This window comes from Engystomops pustulosus, chromosome 1 (genome assembly GCF_040894005.1).
Source record: "Engystomops pustulosus chromosome 1, aEngPut4.maternal, whole genome shotgun sequence".
NCBI lineage: Eukaryota > Metazoa > Chordata > Amphibia > Anura > Leptodactylidae > Engystomops > Engystomops pustulosus.
In genome coordinates, this window is record NC_092411.1 from 235,040,035 (window position 1) to 235,065,578 (window position 25,544).

The window sequence follows — 25,544 nt, forward strand, 5'->3', positions numbered from 1 at the left end:
AACAATTCCTGGTGCACGGCAGAAAACCTTTTGCCAGTTTTACACTCTGCACACCACTTTTTTAAAATGTGGTCATAGCAAAGTATAAGGCAGGTCAGGGTGGAGACGCTCTGACCCCTTAAATTTACTGTAACCTACAAAATCACAGTTTTTTTGTAAGCTTTAGAATCATGTATGATCAGTCAAAACCTTGGCCCATTTATCTAGTGTTGCTTAAAAATTTGTGCATGTGTGTATATACATGAGGGATATTTATCAGGGCTTATGCACCAAGACACTGGTGTAGACGTGCTGAAATAATCACAAATTCTAACTTATTGCTAGCACTTGCAATTATTTTCCCCAATATGCCACCTCTCCGCCAGGGGGGGGGGCGTGGAGGAAGGGGCGCAGCCGGCCCAGGGGGTGAGTGTGGCTGGCGGGGAGTGGTTCGCCGTGGGGTGTTACTGTCCCCGTGCCTGTGCTCTCGCTGCAGCTGGCGACTTTTCATCTGTAAACAGTTGCCGGCTGCACTTAGCCTGGTGTAGAGATAAACGCTGCGCAGGACCCCGGCAAATACATGAAGTGGCCAAGGCCGTCTTTGGTGCAGCGTGTTTTACAATTTATTGAAAAATGCCACAATGTCTAATCTGTTTCTACAATAAAACTAGATAAAACCAGAAACATAAAAATAATTCATCTAAATCAAGATGGTGGTTAAAGTATCCCTCTCCTAAAACCATTCATGGAATACTGAAATCTCCACATTAGCGTTGGAATTAAAGCCTAAAAGGAACCATTAACGCTTCAGCAGAGAATACAGACTTCAATTATCTAATCCTGTCTTTAAAAAATGTAGAACATTTAATTGACTCTAACAAAGATGAATAAAAAAATAGCTTGAAGATTATTTAAATGCCAGGGATAAAACATCACAATCTAACAAAACCTTTTCGGAAGCTTTCTTGGGGCCTTATTGAGAGAGATCCAAGTCCAAGAGGAATCTGCTTCATAGTAATAAAAGCAGTGAGTTATCCCATGGAAATTAACAACTAATGTCTTTTCTAATTCAATAATTATAGTAGAAAGCATTCTGAATAAAAGAAATAAATCTGTAACTTACTAAAAGAATGTGCAGATTGGGAGCCCGGCTGACACCTGTGACATGATTCACAAAAACATTCAGACAAAAAGCAAATTAATTAACGTCTAAGTAGGCATTGGTGGCTTATTCAAAGCAATTCTACCATCACCGTCATTAATCTGGGCCGGTTTTATAATAATAATTCTTTATTTATATAGCGCACACAGATTACGCAGCGCTGCACAGGCATGTCAAATTGGTCCCTGTCCCCATGGGGCTCACAATCTAAACAACCTAACAGTATGTTTTGAAGTGTGGGAGGAAACCGGAGTACCCGGAGGAAACCCACGCAAACACGGAGAGAACATACAAACTGTTTGCAGATGTTGACCTGGGTGGGATTCGAACCCAGGACCCCAGTGCTGCAAGGCAGATGTGCTACTCACTCAGCCACCGTGCCACCCCACAGGTTTTAGACAAAGTGGGGCCCTGAGCAAAACTGCATTGGTATTCCAAACTAAAGGTGGGACCCTAAAGTAAAACTATTTTATGAATAGTCATATGATCCCTTTAGCCCTACACAATAATAACACTTTGTAGTTTACAAGCAATAGTAGGTAACTATCTGTAATATGGGACTGTAGGAGAATGTTATAGGAGATGGATGATAGGTTGATTGATGATGGAAGATAAATATGAAAGATGATTTAGATTTATAGATAGATGATAAATTTATAGATGCATAAATATAAAGTAAATTATATATAGCTAGCTAGATAGATGATAGAAGACTGATAGATATGAGAGATAGAGTAAAAGAGTGATAGAAGATCTACTGATTTATAACTAGATAGGAGATAGATATGATAGATAATAAATAGGAGATATATAGATAAATAGACAATTCGCATGTCATAAATTAGGAATAAAATCTGGATCATTAAATTAAATAATGCGAACGTGGCTAAAATCCATGCGCCGCTTACTTTTGGAAAGTCTCTAAAAAGATGCTAATACAGACTTGAGCCAAAAAAGCCGAAAAAAACACACCAAAAAGTCGCAAAAAAGGTGATACATCTGGCCCATTGTGCGGAAACGAGTTGGTCTGTTGCATCTATGGCTGTATGCTACATTGTTTGTTACATTTTATCTAAGAATCAATAAAGAAGAAATTCTTATTCTTGCTGCCAATCCACACAGTGCTGGAGTAATTCTTTTTCTACAAGGGGGAACGTAGGGAGCAGCCAGTGGTTGGCTGCTGACAATGTTCAGGGTTTTTTTCCCCAGTGACGTAACTGTCCTTACATGGCTATTTACATCACTGGGGACATCCCTAAGTAAACATAGCAGATGTCGGGGGGTCCCCCATAGGCTATTATGGCCTCTGCTGAGCGTAAACATCACTTCAAAAATGTATTTTTAGAAATTCTACATTAATCTGAGACTTCCAATTTATGAAATCCATTTATTTTTCTGAATTGCCTGCACCTACATTTACCACAGATCATCTGTTCACATGAAAAACAAATAAAACAGCATTCCTGTAGACCTGATAATTCTGTGTGAATTCTGGGATATTTCCAAAGCTCATTATAATGTGATAATCCCACTTTACAATACCGGGAAATGGATGACTGCAGCCTTATTGCCAGTAAGGGTGACAGCCTAAAACAATTATACTAGGCACACTATTGAATGAATGCTTTAGATGTAAGAGTGTTTAGCTCTTTCTGTGCTAGACATAATTTAAAAATTGTAGCCATAATGGCCTTACTCTTAAAATGACACTATACCATGATTCAATACTCATGCATCTATATGGGATGAGTCCCACACAGTAAATAATAGAACTGCACTCACCAAGCATATTAAAAAGGTGATCCATTTGAAAGCCGGGACTCAGTTGACTCTGGGAAATAAAAAAAAAAAACTAAAGTTACAAATAATTACATAGAATAACTGGTAACAAATGACTTATCAGCTTTCCACAGAATAAGAATAATGGATTCAGTAATGTAATTCAGGTATCAAAAACTGTCATATCACAATATAAAGACCCAAGGTACCTTTACATGGGCTGGTAATCAACCAAAATGAGCAATAATATGTAAAGAATGGTCACACAAATCAGTCACAACGATTGTTAGGGATTCTTTTTCATTGTTTTTGGCAGCACATTCCTTGTTGACCCAAGTACACTGGATCCTAATCATCTGACTGCACAGTATAATGATTATGAGCACATCTGGAATGGCAGCACAACTGAGAATAAGTCGAATTTTTTATGTCAGAAAAATAATAAGACTCCTTAAAGGAAACCTACCATTTAGAATGGCCGGGGTAAGCTGTAAGTACCGAGCACCAGCTCAGGGTGAGCTGGTGCCGGTACTTACTTTCTTTAGTGTTATAAACCGCGGTATCGCGGTTTCAACACTTTTTAAACTCTAGACCAGAACAGGCTTCGGCGCCAGCTCACCCTGAGCTGGTGCTCGGTACTTACAGCTTACCCCTGCCATTCTAAATGGTAGGTTTCCTTTAAAGCATAACTATCTGTAAAATTATTTTCAGCTTCTCCTAAAGTAAGTGGATACTTAGCTGATTTCATTAGTTGTGACATCAGCTGAGGAAACTAAGGTCAGAGAAGCTTCCTTCACTTCCCATAATGCTCAGCCCTCCTCACATGCACTTCCACTAACAACCCAGTCAATCAGGAGACAGAATCACAGCCTCTCCTCAGCTTGGCTGATTGTAGAGACATCTAGCGCAGAGCAAGGCAGAGTAAAGGCACAGAGCCAACCACACAGCACATTACTGGATCCATATATCCTGTACTGAACATACAGGTATTCACTAAATGAAGTCTCCTAATTGTGTCCCTAACCTGACAGATAAATTCAATGCCGTGCCAGGACAATGAGGGATGGAGAGGAGACACAACAAACACTATAGTAAAAAGTTTTGATCCTGTGTATCACACTGCTGGGTTACAAATGGTGTGGACTGGGGGACTGGCTGGACTGAGGCTCCCTATTACATATTTATTAGGAAGCCGTTCAGGAACCAGAAGAGCCGGATCTTCTTAGTGAGCAGAACCTAATTATCCAGCTCACTAAGAGGAGCCGGACTTCCCATCACTAGTAGACAGCAGAGACCAGACATGCTTCTTAGCTCCGGCCTGTTGAAGTTACTGGTTACTGTAACTTCTGAGCCATCAAGGGAACTAGCATATTGCATATTCCCTCCCCACCATGCACAGCTGACCCTGGAGTCCATATCGAACATCTACGACTGTCACCTCTTGCATGGTACAGTTTCTTCTGGTTCACGGCAACCAGAATGCAGAGCTGAAGGGAGAGGGGCTGGGACATGCAGGAAGCAGAGCAATACAAGGCAAACAGCTGCAATAAGATAACAAGACTTTGCTATTAAAGGGCACCTCTGCAGGCACTGATGCTCCAATAGGAATTCTGGGAAATTAAATAAGTAGATACATTTTCCATGATGGTATAAGGAAAACATTGCCTCTTGACTACCTCGCATGGCCACCCCCATTACATCAAGAATGACCTACTCAGAGAGCCTAATGACATGATGCGGGATAATAGACAAATTAGTATATAAATCACACAATCTACAAGACTGCTAGTACAAAATCAAATACATCCCTTCTATCCCCCTAGTCTCATAACATACAGTCCCATGTAAATGAACCCCTCCGGTCCTCCCAGCCTCCTAACACGCTGATCCATGTAAATACATACTTCCTGTTCCTCTGGTCTCCTAAAATTGAGTCCATGTAACTACATCCCACCAGGCCCTCCGGCCTCCTAACATGCAGCCCCATGTAAATGCATCCCTCTTGTCCACCATGCCTCTTAACATGAAGCCCCATGTAAATAAACCCATTTTGTACCTTAACCCCCAATAAATGACAGCACTATTGTCCATTCCCCCTGCATATCCAGTCATTTTCTGCCTAACACACCTTCACTTTTCTCCTCCATGAACTGACCCCTTAGCACATATATCTGAGGCTTCTCTGCTCTTGATGAGGTCTCTGCTCCCTTAGTGACATGAAACCCACTGCAAGTTACAGAATAATGCCAAAAATAGTGCTGATTACAGACATGTGATGTGGACATGTGACCAGCAGACATCCTCAGTCCTGTGGCTGCTCCACTAGAACAAAAGAAACGGCTGATTAACCCTTACAGGACTCAGCCCTTTTTCGTTTTTGCATTTCTATTTTTTACTCTCCTCATTCCAAAAGCAATAACTTTTTTATTTTTACAGATATATGTTAGGGCTTGTTATCTGCGGGACAAATTGTACTTTTTAGTGGCGCCTTTTAATATTTCATGCAATGTAGTAAAAATCTGGAACAAAAATTCCAAGTGCAGTGAAATTGTAAAAAACCCACATTTGTGGTGTTTTCTTGTGGATTCTGTTTGTACGGGTTTTAGTCTGCACTCCAAATAACACTTTCTCTTTATTCCTTGGGTCGCTACCAAATTGATATAGGTTTTATTAGGTTTTTATACATTTAAAAATTTGTAATCTTTTGTACATAAAAAATATTTTCCGTTTTACCAAATTCTGAGGTTAATAACTTTTTCACTCTTTGGTATGCGGACCTATGTAAGCTGTTATTTTTTGCAGTATGTGCTGGTGTATTAATTTATATCAATTTGGGATCTATATGACTGTTTGATAATTTTTTATGCAAATATTCATGGATGGAAAACTGTGGAAAAAGTGGTGATTCGGACATTTGGCGCTATTTTCGGTTACGGTGTTTACAGCTGGGAATGATCTTTTTTATATTTTGATAGAATGAGCATTTTTGGATTGGTGATACCTACCATGTTTATGATTTTTACTTTTCATTTATACACTAATATACCTACTAAACCCCAAGGCAAGCTAGGAGGCAACGGCGCAGGGGAAAAAATGGAGAAAAGTCCAAAAAATACCACCAAGTCCAAATGATTAAATAAATAAAAGTTTTTTCTGCTTCTACGTGCTCTAATGTTCCAATTACGGCAGAATAATAAGGATAACACAGTACCTTTGTAGCTCCAGTCTAGAGCACAAGAGTAGAGGCAATCTCCTATTACGATCTCACTTCTCTTGGGCGGCGTCCACAATGCTAGGGTGGCTGATCTCGCACCTGATCGTAATAGGAGATTGCCTCTACTCTTGTGCTCTAGACTGGAGCTACAAAGGTACCGTCTTATCCTTATTATTCTGCCATAAATTGGAACATTGGAGCATGTAGAAGCAGAAAAAACTTTTATTTATTTGATCAAGATCGTAAGTTAGGTGCCGCGGTTGGGTTTGACTGCGGCACTTAACAGGTGGGGATCAGCTATGTTATACACCCCCTGCGCCCACCAGTACGTTATAGTATCAAGGCCAGTAGCATTATGATTCTTCATTATAGTGTATGTCCACAGCATTTTTCTGCTAAGGGAAACATATACACAACATTACATTTTAATGATCCATGTGCATATTAATTATGTTCATTCCGGGAATACCCCTTTATCTTTTATGCCCATAAAGATAAAGATCCTGAACATGGGATGGTTTTCATCTACTGAATCCCCCATTGAAGTAATGGAGTCCATGTAACCAGCACATGGTGATGAGAATTCTCCACATTCGGATGCATGTAGCTAGATTATGTAATCAGTTCACAGGGTTATAATTCTCACCTATACTGTTACAATTGCCATTTTGATTAATTCTATTCTCGGTTTACAAAACATAGTTGAGTATAATTGCTCCAACACCTCCAACCATAGAAAGTTCAATTCAGGCCACTATACTAAATAGATACAATGTGCATCATTCCAATCCACAAGAGCCTCATTTGTTCCCACATTATATGTATCGGATACCAGACCTACTTCATTTAGTGAACTAATTAGGACACAGCTTTGACGGAAAATTCACACTTTCCCACTTGGCAAACCTTGTAATACAGAGGTACCACCTCTTACAAAATGCTCTCTCTGTGTGATATCTCTAATTTGTTTCTTCTAGTTTGAGGCTGCCAGCATGTGTTAATGGAGTGCAAGCAGTTACCAAAAGAGTCAAGTGTTCAAAACAACATGTTTATCCTCTAAAATACAGTATAGAAACATCCTTCCCATACAAGTCATCTTACAAGCAGAACAACATTTCTATGGTCTAACATATAATTTAAGTTAAGGGAATTCGAGATGAATGTCAATTAACTTAAAAGTTTGAGAGTTTTTTTACATAAATTTTTATTAGTTTATTCATTTAACAAGTGGGTGTGGTTTAGTGTGAACTGTCCCAGTTTTGCATTTTATCTCCCTTGCACAGGATAGAGATAACAAATGGATTTACATGGGTCTAACCACTGGGATGACTACCAATAAATCATGAGACTGGGGTTGTCTTTCTTTCTAATGAATGGATTGACAGGGGAGATATAACCTGCTGCTACATTCATTTCTATGGGAGCAGCTGTTTTGCTGAACGAGACAGATGGATCTTATATATATATATATATATATATATATATATATATATATATATATATATTCTTTTATATAAGGATATCCTAACAGAAATAAGTCCTTGAGTGTTTTCTAATGCACACAACTCCATGTGAATAAGAGGTACCCACTAGTCTATGACCATTCTATATAAAATACCCCTACAAATACCCAGTTTCTGGCAGCATCTATATTGAATGCAATATAAATATACTATGAAAAGACAATGACCATACATTAGAGTTCCAAAGAGGCATTTTAATATAGATACCAAACATGCTGATAACATAGGTAATGCATCAAGAAATGCAAAAATCTGCACAGACAGATGAAAAGAGCTCATGCTATGCTATCATAAAATAGCAATAATGACTTCTTTTTACATTCTTATGACAGCATATTACATGCAGCAACCATAAAATACAGAAACTCCCTGGCAACAGGAATGAAATACTACAAAGCAGTGAGGTATCACCTGACAGTGGCTTTTAATTATTTAGTTAAAAACCTCTATTCATTACATTGGAGCTCAGATTACCATACTTGTAGATGTCACGACACTAGATTGTATAGAGACTGTGCTTATTAACATTAGACACAATCATCTGAAATATTAAATACCTCCCACAGGACAGTTCTGTATACAAAATAAGAGGCTGATCAGAGCTGTTAAGGTGCCACACTCGGGTTCACACTGTGCACCTAGCAGGTTAACTTCCGCAATCCATGCTAGCACTGATCATGGAAGAGCGGCAGAGTGCACATACAAGGATACCAGGAAAAATCTGACGCGTTTCGCTCAGATGAGCTTAGTCATGGATACATAACAAGGGGATCTTACCTCTATTTGAACCTCGCGGTGCTCCCGGGCGTGTGACGTCACGAGCACGTGACCGAACCACATGATGTGGTTCGGTCACGTGCTCGTGACGTCACACGCCCGGGAGCACCGCGAGGTTCAAATAGAGGTAAGATCCCCTTGTTATGTATCCATGACTAAGCTCATCTGAGCGAAACGCGTTGGATTTTTCCTGGTATCCTTGTATGTGCACTCTGCCGCGACATGATTTTAAAGAGGAACGAATAAAGTAACCCTGCTTTTATATGCCAACACTGTTTCCTGAAGCGCTGGTTCTTCCATATCTTGTATCGCTGCCTTGAGTTTATGGGGATTCTCCTGCATCCGTGCGCTGGTTACAGATCGTTTGGTTGGTGAGCTGGATTTATTTCATTTTTCCTACAGGTATTTTACATGCATACAAATAGTAATAAATAGTACACTTTGTATATACTTGAATATACTTTATTGGAGAAATGGGGAAATATGTTCATATGTCCCTATTTTTGCCTACCTTATTCAAAAAATGTATGTAAATCTGCTTTCTGTCCTGTTCTCCATTGACAGCTCAGAGATGACCCGATAAAGCAACTATTGACATTACAGACATACTCTGGATAGCCTAAAAATCCCAGAGAGCTGAACCACCATGGAAAATATGCTTTTACCTAGGTATTAAAAGGATTAATCATTAGTCTTCTTATCTGCCTGAGTTGGACAGGACATCTGAAGGCTTTCAAATACACTGCTCACTACAGGAAGAAGAACAGAAAAAAGGAAAAGAGAATCTGTTTTCTTTAATAAAGTACACTCACCGACCACTTTATTAGGTACACCTGTCCAACTACTAGTTAACACTTAATTTCTAATCAGCCAATCACATGGCGGCAACTCAGTGCATTTAGGCATGTAGACATGGCCAAGACAATCTCCTGCAGTTCAAACCGATCATCAGTATGGGGAAGAAAGGTGATTTGAGTGTCTTTGAATGTGGCATGGTTGTTGGTGCCAGAAGGGCTGGTCTGAGTATTTCAGAAACTGCTGATCTACTGGGATTTTCACGCACAACCATTTCTAGGGTTTACAGAGAATGGTCCGAAAAAGAAAAAACATCCAGTGAGCGGCAGTTCTGTGGGCGGAAATGCCTTGTTGATGCAAGAGGTCAGAGGAGAATGGGCAGACTGGTTCGAGCTGATAGAAAGGCAACAGTGACTCAAATCGCCACCCATTACAACCAAGGTAGGCAGAAGAGCATCTCTGAATGCACAGTACGTCGAACTTTGAGGCAGATGGGCTACAGCAGCAGAAGACCACACCGGGTGCCACTCCTTTCAGCTAAGAACAGGAAACTGAGGCTACAATTTGCACAAGCTCATCGAAATTGGACAGTAGAAGATTGGAAAAACGTTGCCTGGTCTAATGAGTCTCGATTTCTGCTGCGACATTCGGATGGTAGGGTCAGAATTTGGCGTCAACAACATGAAAGCATGGATCCATCCTGCCTTGTATCAACGGTTCAGGCTGGTGGTGGTGGTGTCATGGTGTGGGGAATATTTTCTTGGCACTCTTTGGGCCCCTTGGAACCAATTGAGCATCGTTGCAACGCCACAGCCTACCTGAGTATTGTTGCTGACCATGTCCATCCCTTTATGACCACAATGTACCCAACATCTGATGGCTACTTTCAGCAGGATAATGCGCCATGTCATAAAGCTGGAATCATCTCAGACTGGTTTCTTGAACATGACAATGAGGTCACTGTACTCAAATGGCCTCCACAGTCACCAGATCTCAATCCAATAGAGCATCTTTGGGATGTGGTGGAACGGGAGATTCGCATCATGGATGTGCAGCCGACAAATCTGCGGCAACTGTGTGATGCCATCATGTCAATATGGACCAAAATCTCTGAGGAATGCTTCCAGCACCTTGTTGAATCTATGCCACGAAGAATTGAGGCAGTTCTGAAGGCAAAAGGGGGTCCAACCCGTTACTAGCATGGTGAACCTAATAAAGTGGCCAGTGAGTGTATATGCCACGTTTACTATTATCACCCCCTCAATTCATTTATGACATTACAATCATAGCTTTAGGTTTTCCTGAAGTTTTATGCCACTTTCTAAGCCAACCCTTTATATTGACACAAATATGCAACTTTTTAAAATTTCTCAGTTGATAACTCTAGCAAGCAAGTGAGACCAAAACATTGGAAATGTCATGTTTTGAGACTTTCTGGAGCCAAACTGCTGGAGTGCAGGAATTATAAATCCCCAACTCAACTAGGAACATTTTTTTGGTGCACAAGCCCTGGTGCCAAAAATCATGATTATTTCCTGTTTTATGTCACCTCTATGCCAAGCAGAAGTGAAGGGGTCTGAATGGAGGCCTGCCCGGCGGTGGAGTGGGTTGGCATGAGGCGTTACTACCCCACACCTGCGCGCTCACTCAGGCCTGAACAGTTGCAGGTAATAGTGCAATTCTCTGGCAGTAAGGACCAGGGCAGTTGCCCACTGAGAAGATCCAGAGGCCGGAGCCTCCTAATGTATATTGCACGGTGGAGGGATGGGACTTACATCATATTTTGGCGCCAGTGTTTTTAAGCATTTTCTATTTACTTAACTTTCAAGGCGTAATAACAGAGGAATGACACAATTAGAAATTAGAAATGGCCAATCAATTGTCTTCTATCTAGGCCCTCCTCTTATTGAGCTGTCAATCATTGAGTACAGGGTTGGTATTTTATGTCCCTAGGTGAATGAAGACAAAGGGTGTGTAAGAATTTAATGGGAATTTGCCATAAAATGACAGATTGCAAGAGAAAATATTTGTCTTTTCGGCTCATAAAATGCCATAAAAATGATGTTATCACGGTTCCTTTAAACAGCTAAGTTTTATTGCAATTATTGTGTTCCAAAACTACTTCTACTTCTCTATGAACAGGTTAAATAAGATCAAGACAGAAAGGGAGAGAATGTATTCCAGTAGTTCCTGGTTCAATCTGTTCTATGTTGTAACCTGCCTAGTATACTAATACGGAGAACTAGTTGTGAGAATCTAAATTATTCATCAGAGTAACAGAGGATAGTCAGCAGCTCCAGGCTCTGTAAGAATATTGGAATTCTAAGGTCCAACAAAAAAAAACCTGGTTTGAACATTGAATTACTAACACATTGGAAATATGGAGGGTGTACAAATCACCTATAATGATAACACCTATGTCTATGATTTGATTAAAATGGCTATATATGGTGGGTGGCCTCTTGTACTGTACTTCAGTCTAGCGCAGCTTAACTTCACATGTAGACTACATTGTTCAACAATTGTTACTATGTAACTGGATGTAAGGCCTATAATAGCACTTGTTAAAGAGAAGAATAATAGTCTAACAATGGTAACAATAATGATGTTACCATCAGCTGTGTGTTTCATGAGATATCATCTACAGACATTCCCATTGTAAAATTGTTCATGTCTCATATTGTGTTAAATGGAGATAATACATTTCCAACTGCAAATAATTAATTTTACTTACTTGCAACTGAAGTCATTAATATTAATGAAAAAAAACAGCGCATTCCCAAGTCTAACTGTATAGGTGTATGGCGCGGTCTTTAGATGCTTATTTCTTATCTTCTAATACAGACACTGCTAATTCCCACAGAAAAAATGCTTCATGTATAATCCTTCAAAGATCCATTCAAGAGAAATAGCAATGTGAATAATTTATAAAATACACTGATTCTCCTTATTTTATTATTAAAATAGAAATCATTTATGCTGGCAGAAAAAAAAAACCCCTAGATACTCTGAAGAGAAGCAAAGGAGGATCCCTGTAGAGTGCGTAGTCCAGTTGTCGCTTTTATACTCAGCATAAAAAGTTTGAGGTGGTCGGTATGTCCATAATTATCAAATAAATTATCAATTCTTTACATTTTTTATAGCAACAATGCTCATAGCTGCTGAGAAATAGAGTATTTTAGGTACTATATGTGTATTAAAATGGCTGAAGGTGTTGGTTATAAAATGGGATATATTAAGCATAACTCAACTTTTGACAAAACAAATGCTAAAATAAATGGTGCAGATCATAATAGTAACTTTTTAATATACTTTATTAAAGGAAACCTACCACCATGGATCTACCTATCAAGGTAGATCGGGGGTAGGTGCCTCTATTGGACATGAAGATAACCCTTTTAAGGGCTAATCCTCACGTTCCCGCAATCTTTTTATAACTTTTATTTCCCTAATATGCTCATTTTCTAAAGAGGCTACTGGAGTGTGGAGTAGCCGGAGATGTGGCTACACGGCGCATCTACTCCACACCCCAGTAGACTCTTTGATCCTCCTACCCTGACATCTTCGCTGCACAGCTACAAGGAGCTGAGCGCCCTCGTCCGCAAAGCTGGCGTTCTGCACATCTGCAGAACGCTGGGCAGCGGCTGCACGGTCACTGCTCCGAAGCCGGAGCTACTGCTCATGCGCAGAACTCCGGCTTTGGGGACGATGATGAAGATCTCAGGATAGGAGGATCAAAGAGGCTACTGGGGCATGGAGTAGCCACGCTGTGCAGCCTCAGCTCCAGTTACTTCACACCCCAGTAGCCTCTTTATAAAATTAGCATATTAGGGAAATAAAAGTGAGGAAAGATGTGAGGTAGATCCGTGTAGATCAGTGGTGATAGGTTTCCTTTAAAGAAATATCTTCCCAAGTCCTTCCATTTCCTCTGCCTTTCTTCCTTATTTAAGCAGTTTGTGTACATCAGCTTTCTGTCCTCTATCCACTGACAGCTGAGAGAGAAAGGAACCTGATAAAATGTCTAATGATGGGATAGTCTAATCACCTCAGAGATCTGAATCATCAAGGGAAATATGCTCTAGGTCTAGAAAGAGTTAATATTTAACCTCCTTTTCTGTCTGAAGGGGGCAGACCTCAAAAGGCTCGCTGTAGAAGGAAAAAGCAAAAAAAGGCACAGAGCAGCTGCTTTACTTAATAATGTATAGTGCAAAGTTTACTATTGTCACCTGCACTATTCATTTCTGAAATGTAAAAAAATTGCTTCAAAGGTTAGTTACTGTGTAAGCTCGTTCAGGTGTACTATGTTTTTTCTACATATTTTATAATTTCACACTACCATTGGATGCTCAGTTGACAGCATCCATGAGTAACTATAAGCAAATGTCTATTTCCATTCAATCATAATGATGAAATGTATGCAAGATTAGAAGTGCTCATGAAGGGGAGGTGCCCATTTCATTTCTGATGATTCTGATGATTACTTGTTACGTCACCAGCACAGAGCCTCTGTCTTCTGTTCCACTACATTAGACTTCAAAACAATGGACAATGTAATGGAAATATGAAGGGACCCCATTATAAGTGGATAATGTCAATGCTATGGATACAGTACTGCATTATAGCTATGATAACATTGATTGATTAAGTAATTACAATGTAGCATCTGCTATATCTCCCAAGACATTGCACTTCTGTCCTATAAAACAGATCTGCTCACTCTAACAATCTAAAGCTAAAAGTGACACACGTTCTTTTTCTGACACCCACAGAAAAGTCATACTGTAGTTGTCATAGAAAAGGTTGTGATGATTGATAAATATAGTGAAAATTATAGTTCTTAAAGCTATTTTTTAAGAAAACCGGCACAACTGCATAAATATTCTGCATTATGTAAATTACATCAGCTCTGCATTCTACAATTCCCATGAGCTGGAACTTTAAACATGTAACATGCCACACATACATTGACAAAATATGAAATATTCATACATTTTAACACTGCAGAACTGGGGGTCAGTAAATTTTGCATATAAAATATATCATATCCAATACTGAGTGCCCATACTAGATCATTTAAATCGAAGTGGGGAACAATCGGGTTAAATTAAAATTTTGAAACATTTAAAGGGTTGTTCAAACAGAGCGAGTTTGTGCAAGTAGAGGTAAACATCACCAACCTCAGATCAGCCCCTGCCTTACAACTTTTTGAAGAGGCATCGTGGCGAGAGCACAGCCTTTAACCCCTTACCGACATGTGACGTATCTTTACTTCACACGTCAGCTCCAGCTGCATGAAGAAGTGTCAGGGTTCGGGGTCAGCGGACCCCTGGACCACCACGGGAGATTGTACTAGGTCTTCACCAGAGCCCGTAGCAAAGCGGGTCGGTCTTGCTGCGGCAGGGTGCCAACAGGTCGTTCCACAGGTGTGACTAGCCCGTAGTGGCAGCCAAGGTTGCAGTACAGAATAGTAGTCCTGGCTCGTGGTCAGAAGCAGGCTGGTTGTTAGAGCAGGCAGCAAAGATGCAGAGGTCAAAGGTCAGGTCCGAGGTCACAACAAGAGATAAACGCAGAAGGGAACAGGAAGGTCACAGGAACAATGCAGGAAACCTTTCTCTTAGGCTATGAGCTCAGAAATCCAGCAGAGAATGATGGGAGCTGCCAGTCTTTATGGAAACCCGGAAGTGGCCAGTGCCAATCAGCAGTGCGCTGGCCCTTTAAATCTTTGAGTGCCGGTGCATGGGGCTTAGCCTCTTTGTGGAGAGGTAAGTGAAGGTCATGGGGCGCCACACCACAGAGAGGGGCAGGGGTGTGCCCGCGATCCGGGGACACCCGAGACAAAATGTGAAAAATGGAAATGAAAAACAAAAAAGGGCCAAGTTGTTAAGGGGTTAATTATATTATCCAGTGAATACAACATAGCAGCCCGTATAATGTTATAGAATCATTACAAGGAACTATATATCAGAATCTGCAGATATCAAATGCGAAATCAGACAGTAATCTGTAGTAAGAAAACAATATTTCTTTGTGGACAAAGAAAACTACAACCAAGGGATGATATTTACTCGAAATATGCACAAATAGATAGTATTTATACATTAATATATTACCTATTTCATTACCATCACAAAGATTATTATTTTAAGGTCATCCTATTTATTGGAATATTTTGTACTTTTACTCTGCATGTCAAGATCCAGATTTGCTGGATAATCTTTATTAGCATTGTGAAACTTGTGGGAACTCTGTTTTATATTTTATTCATGATAATAAAAAAATAATGCTTAAACCCACAACCAATCCATTTAAGGACTTAGCTATTGATGAACTATCCCTTGGTGGGGGTCTGACAGCAAACACCAGACCGAGGAACTGTTCAATTGCAGCCACGCCACAGTAGTATAAAATCCAGGTCCCATTCCATGGTTACTTTATTCTTTGCCACTTTTATGAAAATAAGTAATGTTTAATGCTATTTATATGTTAGGCAATATATAAGCTTGTGCAGCAGCATGTGATAGGCCCGCCACCCACCCCTCAGCCGGCTGCGTGCCCCTTCACACCCCACTGGTGTAAAGGTGGCCGATTAGGGCAAATAATCGCAAGTGCTAGCAATAAGCTAAGATTTGCAATTATTTCGGGGCCTCTACGCCACTAACGTAGCACAGAGATCCTGATAAAAATGCCCCTTAGAGTCTATACAACTTTGTTATAGAGCTGTTTGTCATCAAGATGTGATATTACTTTACATGTAATTTGAGATGTGGGAGCCTCAAGCATGGGAGGTGTACTGGGTGAGACACCTATTATATAAGTCACTTGATTGACCTCCTTTTTTTTGCTGAGTTTTAGTTCATATTATCTTTATCATCGAGCCAAAGAATCTAGGTCTTGCACTAACAGCTAAATTACTGTATGTATACTGAAACCCTTGATGTCCTTGTTGTAATAAGATTGTAATACGAAATGCTACGTATATACATCCCCCATACGCAGTGTTGTCTCTGCTGCATATTGGGGAAAAAACAAATCTGTACGTGACAAATCAATATCATGCACAGAGTTGAGTCCCCAGCAGAGGGATCAATCCGTGGTACGGCACTGATCGCGGAAAAATGTGAATCCAACTTAAAGATTACATTGTAGGGAAGCTGTCAAAATATTTGAGCATATACAACCAGTGACAGGTACCCATAGAGCCCTCGTAACTAACTGACATCTTCTTTAAGCTAAAAATTGTTTCGCTTACATCCATATAAATCACCTTTTATCTTATATTATCTGGCATCAAAGAGGGTGTATCCTGCTCATCTGATCCCTTCCATCTAATACTCCCCATACCATAAGCCTCCTTACTGGTGTCAGTTCATGTAATGTGACCAGACTGACATCATCTCAGGTCCTTTACCCTCTTAACATAGAAAACTGTACCCCATGCATGTATCTGACCACATGAAGTCACAGCAGCCTCCATGGACTTCTACTCCTCCATGGAGGCTGCTGTGATTTCTTGTAATCATATACATGGTGTACAGTTTGCTATTCTTAGAAGGCTAAATGACCTGCTATGATGTCACTCTGGTCACATGTCATGAATGTAACACAAGGTACCATGTAAAAAAATGACTAAATATTTCCCATCTGTACATAGAGCTTTATATGTCTGTAGTTGAATATTAGCAGACAGTCCCTGGGTACATGGGGGCAGAGCAGTGATTTGAAGAGACACAGAGCTGTCAATCAAAATAATGGGGCATGGTTCACTGCCAGAGAGAAGAGTCACAGATACCAGACATGAGTCAGGAAAGCTAATATGCATATCAGAAAATCATCTTTCATTAAGGTACAGTGTCCCACTGGCAGCTGATTTTAGGTGATATGGGGAGGACTTGTAAACCTTTAGCAGCAGGCATTGTTAGTCAGGGTGGTCAAAATCTGGGGACAGGTCCTCTTTAAGGAAACACTGCACCATTTAAACACTTCTACCGGATAATCTCCTCAATTGCTTTTATTTTCTTTGTTTATTTCAGGGTGCAACTTTCATGGAGGGGCTTAACTACAATGGTAGCAGCCATAGCAGCTGATATAGGGCCCGCGGTGTCAGGGGGCCCTGGCATCTGACCTGACAAACTAAAGAATGGAGCATGTGTACTATTATATACGTATTGAGGAGCATTTATTAATTGGGGCGCAGGATGGCGCTGGAACCGTCCTATATTTTTCAGTGGGATGCAAGTTTGTGGCACAAGGGATTAATGAATTGCTACATGGACTAGAAGGTTTAGAACTCCCTAGACCAGCTTTTAGCTACTCTCTTTTTGTGCCACAAAATGAGTCGGGAAAAATAGAAGTGCCAGAAAACTGTTTCATGCCCAAAATTAGAACAAGTCGAGAGTGTTGGAAAACACCAATATTGTGGCGCCAAAACTTCATTAAGGCACGAGAGGCGCAAAGAGGGAAAAAAAATCAGCCATTTTTCTGTTAATAATAAATGACCCACCATTATGCTGCACATGGGGCACTTTTACTTCCCTGGTCCGTGCGAGATCCCCAAGGTGCGTTGTCTGACGAGGATGAAGTCTGCCACGATCCATGTAGATCCTGTGCCCGAGATCCTGCATGTATCGCTCCCCACTCAGGTCCACCGGAGTTCACCTTCTTATGTTAAATCTCGCGCTTAGTCCAAATCCGTCTGATCGTCCGACGGCACGCCCCCCCCTATTTCTGTCACATGAAAGCCGGCGCCGATGCCCCAAAATCCAATCTCGTGCGGCACAATCCCCTTCTAAATGCCGCGCAAATCGTCGGATCCCTGGACTCTTAGTAAATGAGCCACAATATGTATATAACAGTGCACATCTTCCACACTGCACAGCATGAATGAGCAGCGCTGATAAGAAATGCTATGCTGTAGGGTCCTGCTTCTCCTAGCTTCGTCCCTGCATTCATGTTCTTAATTCAAAATATAATTCTTGGGTACATCTTAAGTAATGTCACTATGTTGGCAAGCCAAGCCATCTGCCCATTAATCTATGGAAATTGACAAAAAAATTGGCCAAAATACATAGTAAATGTGGTTTATATCATGGAGGCCAATTGTGCAAATAAGGCTACCTGTACATGAACATGCTCAATCTCATGTGCAGTCTGCTGTTTGCAACCTGTGTTTAATCACCAATGAATTTCCAGTGGTGAAATAAAACACTAGTTTTTACGTGCTGCTTCCTTGTCTTGGATTTTGGATTAATCACCAATGACAATCGAAAAGGTATCCTACTTATCCAGTCATTTGTACACAGGCATCCATGCTTCCAGTGGTAGAAGCTGATCCAGTGGGTCTGAAGACATGTCCTGCTATGAAGAGCCATCACTACGAAAAATAAGTAATGTAAATCTTTTAGAAGTATGAGAAGGCACTATGTATGCTAAAAAGTGAAAGACTCATCAACTATGTCTACAATTGTCAGTGAAGTACGCTGGACTGGGGATAACAACATTTGGAGTTGGTGAATTCTTTTAGATAGATTGAAGTGCAAACTATTTATATAAAATAACATTCAACCCCTTCTAACATAAGTAAAAAAAAATCTGCAGAATAACAGCCCAAGGCAACTGCTGTGAAGATCAAGACATGGTGTTTTCAGAAAAAACAGACTGGAATCTCCAAAGAAAAGTCATCAATTGAATGTGTTGGGGAATACTTGGATCATGAGAAGCAGAAGATGCATCTAAGTGGTAGGAGAGAGCCTTTAGTGAAGACTAGAAGTACAGTATATTCCTGCAGAACACCTGGAAGCCAGAACAGACAAAGAATAAAAGAATAGAGGGAAAGAGAAGACACACAACATGCTGAAAACAGTAAAACCCTGGAGAATAAAGCACTTTTTAAGAGGAGTAATGTTATCTGCACTGGTTGTTGAATGGCTTCTGAATTTACACCGGTGGTAAGCCCCCAACCTTTCCACAAGCATCAGAAACAAGCAGGAAACCAATGATTTCTGATACATCTTTACACCGTGATTTTACCGAGATCGCAAGCAAAGCTCAATGTTGAATTCCACACTGCAATCCACAGCCGATAAATGATATGCTGAGGATCATAAATACTGGGGCAGATTTATCAAGCTGTCTGAAAGTCAGAATATTTCTAGTTGCCCATGGCAACCAATTACAGCTCCCCTTTGAAATATTCATGAGCATTGGTAAAATGAAAGCTGAGCTGTGATTGGTTGCCATGGGCAACTAGAAATATTCTGACTTTCAGACAGCTTGATAAATCTGCCCCACTGAGTTGAAAGCCGTTCGCGCTGTGAATTTTTTCTACAGTGTGTGTATAGGATTTGGATAAATCCTACACACTACAACGCCACTGTATTACAGTGCAGATTTTCCATATACAAAGTCAAACTGACACATCAGACATACTCCAGCTCTCCATGTCCCCCTTGCCCCGCACACCATGCAGGATATACTAAGAGGCTCTGTCCGTGCACCTAGATCAATTCTACTAATTGCACTACAATCGGCATCAGGAACTTCCCCTTTCCATTGCCCACCTATACCACCTTGGCGTGGAGGTGGCAAAATATAATATAGGAAAGCAGTCTCTAGTACAGTGTATGAGTTATGTTAACCAGAATGATCTATTAAAGAGGACCTGTCACCCCCGAAAAAATACCCCCACCAAATTAGTTCCCCCTAATCCTGTCCCCAGCCCCTTTATATTTATTGAATTTTTATTAAAATGTGTGTGTGTGCATACTTAGTTTTAAACGATCCGACCTCTTATCAAATAAGAGGTCGGATTGTTGTACAGGTCCCCGGGCAGTCGACCGTATTCATGAGGGGGCCAGACGACAAACCCCCTCCACACCCCTGTTAGTCAGGGACATGTAAGAATCGCCGGCAGCAGCAGAGGGGTTTATGCACAGCGGCGGTTGAATATTTGGCCGGCGCTGTGAATAAGCCCCTCTGCGGCCGCTGTCAGCACACCACATCGCATAGACCCGGCACCGATTGTTCTATACATGCCCTGTGCCGGTGATTCTTACATGTCCCCGACTGACATTATTTGCTAAGAGGTCGGATCGTTTAAAACTAAGTATGCACACACACATTTTAATAAAAATTCAATAAATATAAAAGGGCTGGGTTTAGGATTAGGGGGAACTAATTTAGTGGGGGTATTTTTCGGGGGTGACAGGCCTCTTTAAATACTGTAGAAAATAAAAATTGTCCAAAGTACATCAAGACTGATAATGGTTTATTAGAAACTGTTAGTGATACTCCAGTGGAAAAGGTGATATATAAATGACTGGTAAAAAGTAATATATAATTTTCATTTATGATCCACTGATATCATATACATTTATATAAACTTCATATATGTGCACCACCAATATCATATAGATTTCATATAAATATCACTTAAACTTCATATATGCGGACCACTTATAGTAACAAAGATCAAAGATAAAAAGACAACAGTTAAAAAGTTACAAAAATACAATAAAAATTGGTATAAATGGATTGTGGATCCAGGGGGATAAGTGTCTGAACAGCCCAGATTACTCGTGGCTCTGGAGGCAATTTGAGAAGGCTGGTGGTATCTCTGAGGGGCAATTAATTTTGGCGCTGAAACGGTGCTATATTTTTTTGTGAGATATAAGTTTATGGTGCAAGAAATGAATTGGCGCACGGACTAAAGGGTGTAGAACTTCCTAGGCCAGCTTTTAGATGGTCTCGTCCTCACAAATTGCGACAAAAAATGAGAACATTTTTTAAAAATATTAATGGAAGAAAACTGTTGGATTCACAAGCACGCCAAAATTTTGCGCCCAAAAATAGAACAAGTCGAGACTGTTGAAAAACGCCAATATTGTGGCACCGACACTTCATTAATTAAGCCATAAGAGGCGCAGAAAGTTTTCTGTTTGAAAGGCCATAATAAATGACCCCCTCTGTGTCTAGTATTCTGAAAGCTGCAGTGCACCTACAGGGCCTTCCGGCTGACTAGCTTGGTGTGGAAATGGATTCTGTTGTGGTATTGTTTTGATCTCTGTTTGTACAGCTCATGTATTAGATCTTAATATGGGGCTCTTTGTGGATCCACAATTCATTTAAATGAAATTTTTTATAATTGTTATAATATTGTATTTTTGCTGTAACTTTTAACTCTTGTCTTTTTATATTAGACCTTTGTTGTTATTATTATTAGTGCCCGTATATGAAATCTATATACTTTCTACTTGTATATATATTGATGGTGCACATAAATGAAGTTTATATGACATTTATGTATCAGTGGTGCAAATTACTTTTTACCAATCATTGACATATTGCCCTATACGCTATAGTATCACCAACAGTTTACAGTAAGCCATTGTCTATTAAGTGTCAGTCATGTTATACATTGGATAATTGTTTTTTTTTTAAATTTAATAAATCACCCCGGTTAGCATAACTCATACACTCTACCAGTGCCTGCTTTCCTGTATTAGGATTTTTCAGGGAAAATCTAGCTCTCCCATGATGACCTATTAAATCTCCAGCTTATCCAGCGAGGTATTTGTTGACTGATTAAAGTGGCAGTGCCTCCGAACAAGGCGGCACTCGGTCATGTGCTCTCTCTCATGTGCTTTGATTTTGCCATCTGTTTACTAGCAGTGCTCAGCTTGGCTTCAGCCCCTTACTAACGGATTTACTTTGTGAGTAGATGGAAGCTCCAGAAACCACTTCTATTTCATTACTCTAAAGAGGAATTGGAGGTAGAAAACAAAAATAAAAGCGGTCTGCTATTTTACCAGATCTATGCTTAGAAATGGCGCTGTAGGTGCTTTCCCACCCACTTTATGGAACCTTTTTTTTCTCTTATCTAAAAATCTGCATCATAAAATGCTTTTGTAGACACAACTGGGGTGTTGTAGAACCTGAGCAAACTGGAGGATGGGGGTCCCACTCTCAATAATGGGTGGAGTGGCTGAACGAGCATGTAACCTGCCACTCTAATCAGTAATATGCGAGTACCTGGAAATTGCAGAGCACATTGCTCAGCAATCTGTAGAAGTCACATTGACTGTGTTAGGGTGTGTCGCTGTGCTCAGCATTTTCCAACAATCCCATACTATTGGAAGGAGTGGCAGGATGCATGCTTAACCTGCCACTTAGTGAGTAAAGAACTCCCATTTTCCAGATCGTGGGGGGTCCCAGCCGTCATCCCCACACTCCAACTTTGTGAAAAGTTGTGAAATCCCCTTTAACGTAGATTCAAAGGTTGAAGTCCAGGACATCCATTCTGAAATTGTAAGTGAAAGCTCCAGCAGAGACCTCACATATGTCACTGGCATTATGATGGATTCACAACAGACTGTTTAGTGGTTTTCTGCCATCTTTAGCAATTTTTTTCAAAGTTTTGTCATGTAGTCAGATATTGCTTAAATATGTACTTCCTTATAAAATACAATATAGACATGTTTTAATGCACCATATTGTAAATATAACATTTTAGGCAAATATTTATCTGTAGCGCTTAGAAATATTTTAATAGTCTAAAACGCTTTCAAGTTTGTGAATACCAAAATCTTCATTAGAAACCAAAACTAAACTATGGTCAGAACCAAAAGAACACAGATCATTTTAACCCCCTTACAATTTTACTCAGGTTTAGACCTAATTCAGACGGCCGTCTGTGGGATGTATATACGGCCGCAAACTTTCAGCCCCATATACGTCCCCGTAGATGGCAATGGCGGCTCGTTCATGGGAAAAAGATAGAGCATCTCTATCTTTCCACGTGTCTGCGGCTGTGCGCCGCTGTTTTCTGTAGACGGGGGAGGCGTACCGCCTTATGAATGTACCCTTATTGCTGTTTTAGCTCCTTTAACTCAGAGATTGTGCAGAGTGTGGTGTGTCTCTAACCAGACACTTCATGATCCATCTAGTGCTAGGAGATGCTGTGTGATGACAATGTACTTAGATCATCAGGGCACAGGGAATAGCTTAACTGTTATTTATTTAACATTCTACTACCCTGTTTCCCATAAAATAAGACATCTCCCGAAAGTAAGACCTAGTCCAATTTTGTTCAGGCTTAGAAATATAAGGCCTCCCCTGAAAATAAGACCTAGCGGCCGCCATTGCAACGGCTCCCCCTGCGCCATACATTAGTATTAGGAAATGTTTTAGATACTGCAGAAGGTTGTGACATGGGAAAGAATTCATGGTATAAATCACTGACTGTTGTGCTACAAATGTGATACCAGCAGCTACCGGGATAAGAAGGGTCATTTATGGAAAGTGCTTTTACTAAACACAAGAGACTGGGGCCAATGATTCTAATAGAAATGGAGTCACAAGAAATACAGCAGGAAATTCGGAGTTTGGAGAGTCATAAGGAGGTTAGAGAAGTTTATTTTTTTTGTTCAACGATAAATGTAAATTCTTGTTCATGGAAAAATAAGACATCCCCTGAAAATAAGACCTAGCGCCACTTTAGGAGCAAAAATTAATATAACACACTGTCTTATTTTCGGGGAAACAGGGTAGTATCTGACACATAGAAAAAGAGTGATGAGACAGATCAGAGATGATGAGATCCATGATATGGATATAAAATACAATGACACTCTCAGCTCTGCTACATCTCAGCTGTAACACACACAGTCAGCTCTACTATACCTCTTTCCCTGGTATAAAGATCTTAGCAACAATTTGTAAAGTAAGTCTTTACACGCTGCTTGCCAGCAGCAAGTGTCTGTGCATGCCTGTACCTGTGCTGGTCCTGCAATGCAGGAGGGAGGGGTTGGAGGCAGAGATCACACTGTATCATGCAGACAGGAGAAGCTAATAATGAGAAGAATCTGTCCTACCCGACCATAGTCAGAAGACTTGTGGTCGAATCCCGGCGAAATCCAAATGGTATACACCAGGACTTATAGAGACAGGTTGAAATTATATCTATCTATACTGTATTTTTCTTAATAAAAGTGAATTAGAGAACATGTTATTTTGTTATCCTGAGTATATCTAAGAATCTCGTCTTCTTGGGAACACCCCTTTAAGATGTTTGAGAGCAGTGTCAGCATCTGGGGTATCAGTACTCTTCAAAGGTGATATGGATGACCCATATGATAGGTCATCAATATCAGATTGGAGGTGGTGCATTATTTTTTGTGACAGACAGCCCAGCAATTTAGCTGGCTTTAGACCTTGCATTATGATGGTGGTATATAGCAAACAGCTGTAGAATGCTGTATCTGCTTGACTAAGAACTTTGCACTGCAGAGTAAATAGGCTCTTATCTGAAAAAATGTAAGTACACTCCTATATGTATATACATTATCACTGCTGACCAGGAATTTCTAGAAATGCATACGGTATGCACAATTACGAAACACACAGAGGGGACAGTTTCTACAGTAAAGCATTCAGATTTGTGGTATTTCTGTCATGTTTTAGAGTCAGAGGGGGGCATTTAGCAATATTGGTGCTTCTAAGTTTTTGTGCACGCCTGTTTTTTTGCACACACACTAATAAGCCATAATCTTTGGTGAAGAACAAGTTCCACATCCGGAACTGCACCAATGAGCCAGCTGTGCTTCCAAATTGAAACAAGTATGCTAAAGGAGAGGGCCAGGACAACTGAACCAGAATGGAGAGGGAGGAAGCGCAAATTCCAAGCACCTTAGCATTAGAACCAAGGATACAATAAAGGTCAGCACATATTTGAAAGCAAAAGGCCTTACTTGTGGATAAGCAAAGAAGCCGTGAGATCAGTGCAGGAATTTGTGTCGCAAGGTGCCTAGTGTGACTGCGCCACAAAATGGTCACACGCAACACAAATGTGGCACTGAAACCTGTGCAAGCAGTTTGCCCATAAAAGAATGCGCAAAGTCCACCAGAAAACTGGTGCACGTCCCTTAGTAAATGTGCCCCAATAGGATTTCACTAAGAGCTGTTTGCCTGTGTAGTGTGCCGGTTGCGCCAGATTCAGGAATTGTGGCGCCAGTTCTTCATGAATCTCCGACAGAGTGCACTATGTTTTGTGCAACTTTAACATAGGGCATGTGACGCACTCCTGATACACTGATAAACACCCCTTTCACAAATGTGTAGAGGACACTTTGAACTGAAAAGAACATGCAACGTCAGACAAAATACTGGTTTTGGAATAAACAATTTTATATCTGCATATGGTGAGGAAGCCATTTTTCCTATGTCTCACGTGGAACATCATCTTGGTCCGAGTGGGGTTACCTGCACACCTGCAGTTCGATGAATGGGATACCAGTGAGCTTATCTTTTCTACTATAATATG

The 25,544-nt window shown here is 40.5% G+C and overlaps 1 protein-coding gene across 4 annotated transcripts in view; it reads right to left on the bottom strand.

Annotated features, from left to right (window-relative positions):
• The window catches only part of FHIP1A (FHF complex subunit HOOK interacting protein 1A), a 125,246-nt gene that overhangs the window by 76,862 nt on the left and 22,840 nt on the right, over positions 1–25,544 (bottom strand). For 2 of the 4 annotated variants that reach the window (XM_072121380.1, XM_072121390.1), the window contains one exon: positions 2,924–2,972. The exons of 1 other annotated variant lie outside the window; for it this stretch is intronic. The gene's annotated coding sequence lies outside the window, so the exon portion shown is untranslated. Of the gene's footprint in view, positions 1–1,102; positions 1,122–2,923; positions 2,973–25,544 lie in introns of those variants that run through there. One more of the 4 variants, XM_072121420.1, reaches the window with a different exon arrangement.